At 33.5% G+C, this 13207-nt stretch overlaps 1 protein-coding gene and 1 long non-coding RNA gene across 2 annotated transcripts in view; one reads left to right on the forward strand and one right to left on the reverse strand.

Annotated features, from left to right (window-relative positions):
* The window catches only part of LOC126809473 (acetyl-CoA carboxylase), an 89764-nt gene that overhangs the window by 56774 nt on the left and 19783 nt on the right, over positions 1-13207 (reverse strand). The gene's annotated exons all lie outside the window — the stretch shown is intronic.
* LOC130010671 (uncharacterized) lies at positions 13-10915 on the forward strand. The gene is made up of 2 exons (XR_008785937.1): positions 13-98; positions 9995-10915. It is a non-coding gene; the product is annotated as an uncharacterized LOC130010671 (long non-coding RNA).

Below are 13207 nucleotides of genomic sequence, written 5' to 3' on the forward strand. Positions count from 1 at the left end.
ACTTGCTAGTCAGCAGCTAATTGAACATGTATATGAGTTAATTAATGTTCAACCTCTTCCAATATCAACAGGCATACTAAGGATATTTTTAGTATCAGGTAACATGTTTTACTCCATATTGTTTTTATTACCCTGCAGACTACAGGTGAGCAGACTGGTTGTAATAGCCGTACACATAAGTAGACATTGTATATCTGTGTAGTATATATAGAAGCAAATCAGTGTTAATACTAGATTATTATATTTTTTCTTTGTTTATTGGGATTAACAGTTTACATATTACTGTAGTTCAAGGTAATAAAAGAGTAGACGAATTCAAAAGATATGTACTAAAAGATGCATTATATAAGATTTAGATCAAAAGTTGGACGTTCTTGCTATAATAGTTCAAAAAATAGATTCATATAATGAAAAATGAAAATATTGAAAAATTTCAGTCAAATTACTTTATTCTGAGCACAGTTATGAGTGAAGTTTTGATAAGATAGTATCGATGGTCAAGTGCCATTGCTACAATAATGAACATAGTCTCGATTTTCCATTTTAAATTAAATTATTAAATGGTGCAAAGGTTTTAATCCATAGGCAGATTTAGGCCTGTGCACACGAAGGCCCTGTCTGTCTGCAACAATCTGTCAGTCAATTTTTTGCTGCCAAAACTTGTGGCTTCCATCAAAGTTCTAAACAGAAATCTGTCATAAAAGCAAGCATTTGGAAATTTTATCCATCCTAATGAAATTTGGAGAAAATCTGTTGGACTGTATACTTTGCCTCAGATCAATGGTGATATATTTCACAGCTATGTGAAATTGCTAACAAACAATTCTTGGTAATGTGCAGACCATTCTACCAGCTGATTTGAGCTGATAACTAATCAGTCACATTAATCCTTAATCTTCATTAAATCCGCTCTGTTGGATGCATTATTATCTCACCAGAAATTGTATCGAGTAAAGCACAAAAAATATATAGATGAGAATAAATATTATCATTGCAAAAGCTACAAATTTATTGGATGCATGAAACATTCATCTTTAGGTAAAGCCCCACAATGACTGTTGGCTAGGTATGTAAATATTATTTATTCACTTTATCAATAATAAGCTTTACTAAAAATAAAATAAAATTTAAAAAAAATCTTTTACCCATCCAAAATTTCAACAACCTCTGTGGAACTATTTTCCATATTATGAGAATTTTCAGAGACTGGTACATAATAATCCATGTCTGTTTCAAATGCAAGCACCTTACATAAGAGACATATTATAAGCAATGCCAACAAAATGTACAAATAACCTGTCCTCGCTGTAAGTAATGCAGACAAATTCTTCAAATAACCTGTCCCCTCTAGCAAACTTACAAATATCCATACAAATAATTCACCAAGTAACATTGTCACCACTTTAACCGAACTTATTAATCTATAAGATTAATTAGCATTATCTTTAAAAATTTAAAATCATGTGTACATGTCAACATTATAAAATGAAATGATTTTCAGTTTTAAAAAAACTACTTTTATATATTCAATTATAATTCTGTGTAATGACTACTAATTAGAATAAGTTAAATAACCCCAAATAAATGATAACAATTTGTTCTAAATCAAATATTTAAATGTTCCATCAACAATACTTCTAGTGAATGGCAATGTTTATTAAAAGATAAACAAGCCAACAGTGAGGCTGATGTCCCCCACCGAATTCCCAAAATAAACAGATGACACATATTAATTAATCGCACATTTATTTTTTTCAAAAATATCAAGCAATCAAACTGATTATAAACTATACACTAAGTTTCATCACTCTCTATCAGACAGAATCATATTTATCTTGTCCCAAAGCATCGACCAATGAAATTTCTCAGCTCTGCTTAGTATTAGCTCGAAATGTTATCATTGAACCTAATGAACATTTACATCAAGTTTAAACATTCTACCTTAATTAAAAGCAGAGTTGTTATGTTCCAAAGTCTTGACCAATCGAATTGCTTACCACGCCGCTGACCCTGAGCAGTAAATGCTCATTATCGAACTTAGTCAAGGCATTGATGTAATAAAACTACACATCAAATTTCATCACTCTCACTTAATTGGAACTAAAGTTATCGTGTCCCAAAGCATCAACCAATCAAATTGCTCTCTGCTTACATTAAGCAGAAAATGCTCATCTTCCAACTCCATCAAGGCATTGACCTAATAAACACCTACACCAAGTTTGAACATTCTAGCTCAATTAGAATAAGAGTTATTGTGTCTTCGAAAGGCAGGGGACAATTAATATTAATAGTTAATAGTATAGTACAATAATATACATGTAAGAATTAATTTCTACTTGTCAGCATATATTACACATGACACAAACTTTATTTTGATCCAAATCATCCTATATAACCATGGACCCTCTTTTATAATGTCCATGAGATAACAAATACTGACATGTCATTATTTCCTTACTCAAGCTTTAACACTGCTCAGACAGGGTCGGTTTAGAATTTACTGAGGTGAACACAACAAACACATATTATACGTCCCTGCAACTAGATTTATATGCTCTAAAATTAGTAAACAAACCCAACTCCTGTTAAATCTTTTGTCACATATTGAAACAACAGATCAAGCCCGATTTTCACCTAAATTAAAGAAGTCAAATATAAACATTATTTCACTACCTGGGTTTCATTATATTATTGTATAAACAAGTTCATGTTAAAACAGTATATTCTAGAAAACTTTAAAATTATGTACAAGAGTAAGCTTACATCAAAACATCCTGTTTCAAACATGTGTCCTGAACTCCTGGCTTCACCAAATGTATAATGACCTGTCTGTGAACTTTTGATCTTAAAGAGACATTAGGTCTCTCTCAATGAATTATAATAAAAAAATTTGAAGCACACATTTTTACACAAAGCCTTTCGGTACTTATTCAAAGTATTTATTCATGCATAAAAATTTAACATTTTTAAATGAATGTTATGGTTAACTCAACCATACAACTTACGTTTATATAATTTTAGAAATAAATACAAAAGTTAGACCATGTTCAAGTTTAATTAAAGATGCATTATGTAAGATTTAGATAAAGAGCTGGTCGTTCTTCCTGTAATAGTTCTAAAATAGATAATGAAATATAAATAGTTTGAAATTCATTTACTCTGAGCGAAGTTAGGAGTGTTTTTAGTTTTGAGTTAAGTCTTGACTGTTAAATACCATTGTTACGATTTATAAACAAAGTCTCTATTATCCATTTTAACCATAAATTATTATATGATGCATGTGTTGTAATCCATTCAATATTCTAGAGGGTTGATTATGGGCTTATATGTGAATATCTAAATAAAATTTAAATTCCCCCCCCCCCACCAAAAAACCCTGCAATATGCAGATTTAGCTCTTGCATTTTTAATGGACAATGCAGAGAAAAAAAAAATTAATAGACACCAGCATGTTTAATTTGTATATTTGAATAAGTTTAGATTAACCAGGAGATGGTGAGGTTTTAGTTTTTGTTCATGTATCTATTCTAAATAAAGAATCTCCTACGAGTCTTTTTTGATATAAAAAATATCAACACAAGTTGATAAATTAAAAAAAAAAAGGAGGCTTTATACATATATACAAGTCAACAGGGAGGAGGATGTTCCCAGTTGAAATAATCCCAAAATAAATAGATGACGCATATTAACTAAACGCACATTTATTTTTTTCAAAAGTATAGAGCAATCAAACCATACACTAAGTTTCATCACTCTCTATCAGATAGAATCAAGATTATCTTGTCCCAAACCATTAACAAATAAAATCGGTTAGCTCTGCATAGCTTCAGCTCGAAATGTTAATCATTGAACTCAGTCAAGACATTCACCTAATGAACATCTACATCAAGTTTAAACATTCACCTGATAGACACCCACGCCAAGTTTGAACATTCTACCTCAATTAGAAGGAGAGTTATTGTGTTCCAAAGTCTCAACCAATCAAATTGCTTATCACTCTGCTTACACTCCGCAAAAAATGTTCATTATCGAATTAGTCAAGGTATTGATGTAATAAAGCTATACACCAAGTGTCCTCACTCTCACTTAATTAGAATGAGAGTTATCGTGTCCCAAAGCATCAACCAATCAAACTGCTTATCTCTGCTTACCCTAAGCAGAAAATTCTCATCTTCGAACTCCATCAAGGCATTCACCTAATAGACACCTACGCCAAGTGTGAACATTCTAACTCAATTAGAATGAGAGTTATGTGTTCCAAAGTCTCAACCAATCAAATTGCTTATGACTCTGCTTACCCTGTGCAGAAAATGCTCATTTTTGAACTCCATCAAGGCATTGACTTAATAAACACCTACACCAAGTTTGAACATTCTGGCTCAATTAGAAAGAGAGTTATTGGGTCATTCCATGTCAACTGGACTAATGATGGGAACATGACCCCCTCCAAAAAAATTATAAAAAAATATATGTTATAGTATATGGCCTTTAACTAAGAAATCTGAAATTTTACCTCTCTAGGTTGGAAACTCACTGAGATATGGCCATTTGAAATTAGGGTACTAAAACAGATCATAAATTCAGTAATTTTTTTCAGGTTTTCGGATGCTTTAAACTCACATTTCCAATAGGAGTAGGACTCTCTAACTTTGTAATCTAAGAGATCTTTTGGTGAAGATTTGAATGTAGCATCACACTAATTGTCCAATGCATACTGTTCGCACCACCAGGTGGCAAAATGTGGAACAAATGAACTATTCACTTTTATTTTCAGGATTTCCACAGCCTCTGGCAAAGTCACTATCGTATACACAAACTCCAAAATTGGCATAGTTAATGTCAGTCTTTTTTGATATAAAAAATATCAACACAAGTTGATAAATTAAAAAAAAAAAACGAGGCTTTATACATATATACAAGTCAACAGGGAGGAGGATGTTCCCAGTTGAAATCCCAAAATAAATAGATGACGCATATTAATTAATCGCACATTTATTTTTTTCAAAAGTATAGAGCAATCAAACCATACACTAAGTTTCATCACTCTCTATCAGATAGAATCAAGATTATCTTGTCCCAAACCATTAACAAATAAAATCGGTTAGCTCTGCATAGCTTCAGCTCGAAATGTTAATCATTGAACTCAGTCAAGACATTCACCTAATGAACATCTACATCAAGTTTAAACATTCACCTAATAGACACCCACGCCAAGTTTGAACATTCTACCTCAATTAGAAGGAGAGTTATTGTGTTCCAAAGTCTCAACCAATCAAATTGCTTATCACTCTGCTTACACTCCGCAAAAAATGTTCATTATCGAATTAGTCAAGGTATTGATGTAATAAAGCTATACACCAAGTGTCCTCACTCTCACTTAATTAGAACTAAAGTTATCGTGTCCCAAAGCATCAACCAATCAAACTGCTTATCTCTGCTTACCCTAAGCAGAAAATTCTCATCTTCGAACTCCATCAAGGCATTCACCTAATAGACACCTACGCCAAGTGTGAACATTCTAACTCAATTAGAATGAGAGTTATGTGTTCCAAAGTCTCAACCAATCAAATTGCTTATGACTCTGCTTACCCTGTGCAGAAAATGCTCATTTTCGAACTCCATCAAGGCATTGACTTAATAAACACCTACACCAAGTTTGAACATTCTGGCTCAATTAGAAAGAGAGTTATTGGGTCATTCCATGTCAACTGGACCAATGATGGGAACATGACCCCCTCCAAAAAAATTATAAAAAAATATATGTTATAGTATATGGCCAATGCATACTGTTCGCACCACCAGGTGGCAAAATGTGGAACAAATGAACTATTCACTTTTATTTTCAGGATTTCCACAGCCTCTGGCAAAGTCACTATTGTATACACAAACTCCAAAATTGGCATAGTTAATGTCAGTTTGTCTTATATCAATTTACAAAAGATTCTAAGTCGATGGGATATATACTTTTCCAAATATTCAGTCTCGAAATTCATTGCACACTGAAAACGTACAAAATATACCCATTTTCACCTTAAATTTTAGCCATGTGGGACAGAGGTTAAATTCTTAAAAATTTGATAATAAAACTTCAAATACCCTACTATAGGATATATTAAAGTCCATCTTGTGCATTTGATGGCTTATATTTTTAATTGGCACTTGAAATCTGTGCGGTGATGAAGCTTTAATGGCTGTTATCCAAATTGTTGACTTTTCATGTTGATTTTAAAATAACTTCTAAATGACCTATACTCCTCAAACATGTCGGTTTAGAGTAACCTTTTACTAGATTACAAATATGTATATAGGTAATCATTTTGGATGTACATTGTATTGTTCCAATTTTGCCTCCAAAATGAGAACAAAATGGTTAATACGCTTCACGAATTAGAAAAATGGGTTTTGATGATCAGATTGAAATTATTTCTGAAAGACTTAGACCCCTTATATTTGTCATTTTAGATCAACTCTTAACATAGAATAAGAATAAAGACTCTTTGGGTTCAGGGAATATCGTTTCAATTTAGTTTTGCTTTAAAAACGGGTGAAAGCGTGGTTTGTCTGCCTAGAAAGTCGAAGTACGACCTTATGTAGTTTCACTATCACTAGACTACAGGCCGCAATTCTTAACGCATCGTCTTGAAACTATGTATACAAGTTTCTTCTTATACCCTAAGGATGTTCCCTATTTTTTTTTGGTGCGTGCCAGACCCCCAGTAGCAGAGAGCCACGCTCAATTTTTGCATGTGTCAAGCCATGATTCTTAATGGATTGTCTTGAAGTTGTGCATATTTATTCCTTTTACCCTAAGAATGATCGCTATTGTGTTTTGTGCATGACCAACCCCTAGGGGCAGAGCCACGCCTATTTTTTCTTTGTGTGTCTGTACTTTTCATACCTTTACGATGACCGCTATTATTTTGGTGCATGCCAGAACCCCAGGGGCATAGCAACGCCCATTTTTTTATGTTTATTGCCTAGGGGACGCAATTCTGAATGGATCATCCTGGAGCGTGACAGGGGTCCGGCATGCATCAAAAGTTCAGAATTGCAACCTGTGGCCGATAACACTGAAATCTGGTGTTGCTGTGCCCCTGGGGGTCGGGCATGCACCAAAAATAATAACAGTCATCCTTTGGGTATAAGGAATATATATGAATAGTTTTCAAAACAATCCATTAAGAATTGCAGCATGTAGGCAAAAAAAACACACAGACACACTAAGAAAAAATGGGCGTTGATCTGACCCGGGTTGGGCAAGGACCAAAAACAATAGCAAACATACTTAGGGTATAAGGAATAAGTATGCAAAGTTTCAAGACCATGTGTTAAGAATTGCGGCCTGTAGTTTTCAAGTGTTCAGTGATAGTGTAACAACATTATTGTACTTCAACTTTCTAAGCAGACAAAACAAGTTTTCCACTGTGTTTGAAAGCAAAATTAAATTGAAACGATATACTCCCTGTAGCCAAATGAAATGAGTCTATATTCTTATTCTACATTATATAAGTTGCTCTAAAATGACAAATATGAGGGGCCTAAGTCTTTCAGAAGTAATTTTAATCTGGCTGTCAAAGCCCAATATTCCAATTTGTAAAGCGGAATAACCATGTTTCTCATTTGGGAGGCCAAATAAATATTAGAACAATACAATGTAGATTGCATATTTGTAATCTACCCAACACAAGCATTTACTCTAAATAGACACGTTTGAGGGGTATAGGTCATTTAGACATAATTTTAAAATCAACGTGAAATGTCAACAATTTTGATGATAGCCGTTATAACTTTATCACTGCACAGATTTCAAGTGCCAATTAAAAATATAAGCCATCAAATACACAAGATGAACTGTAATGTATGGTATAGTAGGGTAATTGAAGTTTCATTCTCAAACTGTTTCAGAATTTTAACCTCTGTCCCACATGGGCAAAATTGAAGGTGAAAATGGATGTATTTTGTACGTTTTCAGTGTGCACTGAATTTCGAAACTGAATATTTGGAAAAGTATATATCCCATCGACTTAGAATCTTTTGTAAATTGATAAAAGCCAAACTAAAATTAACTATGCCAATTTTGGAGGTTGTGTATGCAATAGTGAATTTGCCAGTGGCTGCGGAAATTCTGAAAAAAAAAGAGTGAATAGTTCATTTGTTCCACATTTTGCCACCTGGTGGCATGAACTGTGTGAATCACACATTGTGTGATGTAAATTCATAATCTACACCAAAATTTGTCTTATATTACAAAATTAGAGAGTTCTACTCCTATTAGAAATGTGAGTTTAAAGCACCTGAACACCTGAAAAAAATTACTGAATTTATGATTTGTTTCAGTACCTTAATTTCAAATGGCCATATCTCATCGAATTTTTGGCATAGAGAGGTATAATTTTGGATTTGTTAGCTTAAGTCCATGTACTGTAACATATATATTTAATAAATTTTTTTGGAGGGGGTCATGTTTCCAACTTTCCGAAATTTGGTCCACTTGACATGGAATGACCATATTGTGTTCCAAATTCTCGGCCAATCAAATTGCTTATCGCTCTGCTTACCCTGAGTAGAAAATGCTCATTATCGAACTTAGTCAAGGTATTAATGTAATGAAACTATACACCAAGTTTCATCACTCTCACTTAGTTAGAACTAAAGTCATCGTGTCCAAAACATCAACCAATCAAATTGCTTATCATCTTCGAACTCCATCAAGGCATTGACCTAATGAACACCTACACCAAGTTTGAACATTCTAGATCAATTAGAAAAAGAGTTGTGTCGCAAACAGTGTGATGGACAGACAGACAAACAGACAAGCCCATTTTAATAGTCCCCTGCTTTCTTCGAAAGGCGGAGGACAAAAAATAAAATAAAATTCTTTGGTATAGATTTAATTTTACTGAACCTGACTACATTACGGTGTAGTGATACATCATTTTTTGACAGCAAGTCACCCATTCTATATATTGACCCGGTGTATCCTTTAAAGACCACATATGATGAAAAACCAAAATTTCATGTACGTATAGCCAATGGTTACTATATCCACTTTACGGGAAGTTCACACCAATCTGATTAAAATTAATTTGTCTGTTAACATTTAAGTATCAGACACGCCAAAACGCTTTTCAATTTTCAATTACGACCTTAATCCGGTTGATTGGCTGGTGACGTCACAGGCACTACACATAGTATATACATTATCTAAACAATATATCACTGTCTGTACAAAATATCACTGTCTATACATACCACCAGTTGACAAGTGTCTATTGACGGTCAAAATACCATGTGACTGGCCTAATCATAATCACCGAATTATTGTCTTACATTGTTATAGATTAGACATTTGTGATTTGAATATTTTAGAGTGAATTTAAAATGCCGTATCAAGCCGTAGATCCATTTAAGCGTCTCAAGCAATTCGCACATTTACCGGTAATTTGGACAACCCCGTAATACTTGATATCTCAAACTATTCTCTGTAAGTACAGAAATACAAATGGTGCCAGTCATTTGTCGATATATTCATTATTAGCTATATATAAATACACAAAGAACAACTTTTATCATAACTCCATTTGAAATTCACAGCAAATATGGAATTTTCCTATGACTATGCATAACAATAGATCGCCCTCATTTCTCAGCCAATCAACGCTGGGAATCTTATTACCATGTATGGTTCCATGCACACACACGTTCAACCTAGAGTGATGTCTTTGATCTGGCCGGTGTAAAAAAAGACAGTTACTTAATCATCGAGGTGTAAATTAATTTATGACCCCATGTCTGTGCAACTTTAGTCGAATTGATTAATTAATGACATTAACGACACTAAACTTGCCATATTATTATCAATACACAAAGATAGTTAGATGACCCTTCTCAATCTGTTATTCAATTTAGATGGTTACCAACAAAATTTATTTTACAGTTAATTCTAAAGTATATTGAGATATTTTTCATATTTCATTTTCACCATCTATTTCAGAGTAATGAAGTCAAATCCGCATGCAGAAAGAAAGGTGCCGTACGATGGCTACAGGAAAACGAGATACAGTTGGCTACTCTGATAACGGATCGTCATGTTTGACTTTTAAGATACATTTTGTATGACCACATCTTTTTACTGCTGTACTCGGGAAATTACTACCACAATACTCTTCTGACGAAAATGTATCTCGAATCGTTAGGACTGCACATGATGGTAGAGGAACTTTAAAACACAGTATTAAAATCACTGTCGTGAGAAGAGAGCAGGAACATTATAAAACAATCTAAATTACAAAACAAGTTATTCCGTAGTCAATTGTTTTATTTAATTAGGGGATTAAGGAATCAGTCAGGCATTAATGAATACACACGCCGGCTGTATATAACTAATTAAGGAATAAACATTCCGAATATGCATTCAGTCACTGTGACGTCACTGGCGACTGAGGGGATTAAGAGTGTTTTCGACAATTGGCAAAGTCGTTTTTACGGGAGGTGGATAAAGTGGATATAGTAACCATTGGCTACACGTACCAGAAATTTTACTTGTCCATCTTATGTGCACTTTAAGGTTATGGGGAGTATTGTAATTGGTAATTGATTATGGTAATTGAGAACTTTTATATTACTGGATCCAAAAAGTAGAATATTATACCTCTACTTCTAAATGTCATTCGAGGAACTTAGTTTCTTTTTGATTAAAAAAAGTAGTTCCTTTCTAATTGACCAATCAAATGTAAAGTGATATCTCCTTAGGAGATTATGAAATTTATCACACAATCAATATCTACTGTAGAATGTGTTATTGGGTGATAAAGTCCTGTTGACCCCATTTAAGTGTAATCTACTATGTAATTCTTACACTGTTTGTACTTCTTATTCTATTTATTTACCTGTTTATAAACAAATTCCAAAAATATTTCAAAGAAAAAGTTCATTTCATTATACCAGTTACTAGTACCTGTCAATGTTATATAGAACTCTTTTTTTAACAACTTGTATACATCAATATCACACAGTGTAAGCTTACATTCTACACAGAAAGATCACCAAATCTTATGTTTACATGATAGTCTGATAATCTGTTCACGTGTTATGTCGACCAATGCTTCTTCTCAGAAGGTTAAAGACAGGCTGCAAGACAATGAAGCTACATCGTCCGGTCAGTCAACTAGAGTTGTCACCCATTTTTTCTTTGGTCAGAAATGAAACATTTACAAAAACTAAAATCTGATTATTCAAAGTAATCATGGGCCATAACTTGGACAATATTTATCAGAAACAATTGGAAATCCATAGGATTTGTCATCTTACGACCTTAAACATACATTATGCAAGAGCTAAATCTGCCTATTGCAGGTCTTTCTTTAGGCCTGAAATGTTTTCTAAATTATTAATTAGACTTTAATTAACTTATCCTGTCCATAATCAACTCTCGATGGCATCGGATTTCTCTGATATTAAATAGATTAGAACAGTTCAGCCATATTTTGTTTTTTAAGCCAAAAATGGAGGAGCGAGACTTAGCTTCAAACAACCAGCACTGTGGTTGAAATTATTGCACACGTCTTGTCAAACCTTTAAAGGCTAATATCTTCACTCGCGATAGAGTAATTTGAATGAAATTTTCAAATTATTCATTTTACATTATCTATTTTCGAACTATTATAGCAAGAATGGGTAGCTCTTTATCTAAATCTTACATAATGTATCTTTAAACATGGTGTATAAATTCAAAATCAATTGGATGATAACTTTGGTCTCTAGAGCATCCAAAAGATTTTTCAAATTGATCAATAGTCATAGTAATTATGGGAAATCGTTAATAATCAATAGGATTCTTTGTCTCATGACCCTAAACACTGTGTACACATTTAAAGTGAACAAGGGCCATAACTCGGCAGTAATGATGGGAAATCGTTAAAAATCAAAAGGCTTCTTTGGCTCATGACCTTAAACACTGTGTATAAATTTAAAGTTAAACAGCTATTAACTTTAGCCTCCAGAGCGTGGACATGATTTTTCAAAGTGATCAATGGCCATAACTCTGGCAGTAATTATCGGAAGTAATTGAAATTCAACAGGCTTCTTCATCTCAGGACCTTAAACACCGTGTATAAATTTAAATATACAACCACATTTCAATGTGGATGTACAAAAACTATGTACACACAAGGATTCTATTAGTCAATGCTCAACAAATCTTCTGTTAAAGGCTCAATACCACTCTTGTTGTAACAGAATAATATGTCCCAATCTTTATTCTGGTCAACAAATTGTACTATTTTACAGTATTCCAATTAATTGATGATACAAATTTCATCTTAACACACCTACATGTAATTTAAAAAATTGGAAAAATTAAACTAACTGATTTGACAAGCCTAATCTAAACCTTTTCAAATGTGACTTGGATTTAAATATATTTTCGAACCCTCTGAACAAGTAAAATAGGATGTAATGGATAATTTACACAACAGGTAGGACACTTAAACATCTAATACTTAGAATAAGGCTAATATTTATTTACTGGAGCTGTCAAGCCAGCAAAAGTGTTATTGTCCCTTTAAATCACCTTAAAGGGCTATTATTATTCATCCAAAAATCAATGACAGCTAATTATGCTAGATAAAGAACATTATAACAAATCTCAATACTGGTTCATCGATAGCCAGTTTACAAACTGAATTTTAATTGCCATCTTCAACTGCAAAGCAGACCCATTTTGATCAAATGCTGTATTGAATAATTTACTAATTCCCCCCCCCCCCATTTTTTTTATTAAACTTTCATATGTATTACATGGTCAAATGTTTGGTATTTGAATATTTCAAAATTTTGAATTTCGCCTCTGATGTTTTCCGTGCCGACAAGGATGTTTTCGAGTGTACGCGCGCACGCATGCGCGTCACATCCCTACTTTCGTGCACACCAACTTAACACTTACCGGGTACCTGGCCTATGGGCCCAAGCACAATTCCAAAAAATAAATTTTAGGGCTCAACCCATGGGGGGCAGGCGGTGGCCATTTTCCCCGAGGGTACATAAAGTTAAACAACAAATAGAGATGGAACTAGGTGTTCGATTTTAATTTTGAGACAATTTTTGGATGCCCCGAGGTCGGAAATGGGGGAGTAGCCGAAGTTTCAAAGAGATAGGACCATTTTTAAAAAAAAAAATCCACCATAACGTATTTAGGTGCTTTTGACTT

The sequence above is a fragment of the Patella vulgata genome, chromosome 2, assembly GCF_932274485.2.
Source record: "Patella vulgata chromosome 2, xgPatVulg1.2, whole genome shotgun sequence".
Classification (NCBI taxonomy): Eukaryota; Metazoa; Mollusca; class Gastropoda; family Patellidae; genus Patella; species Patella vulgata.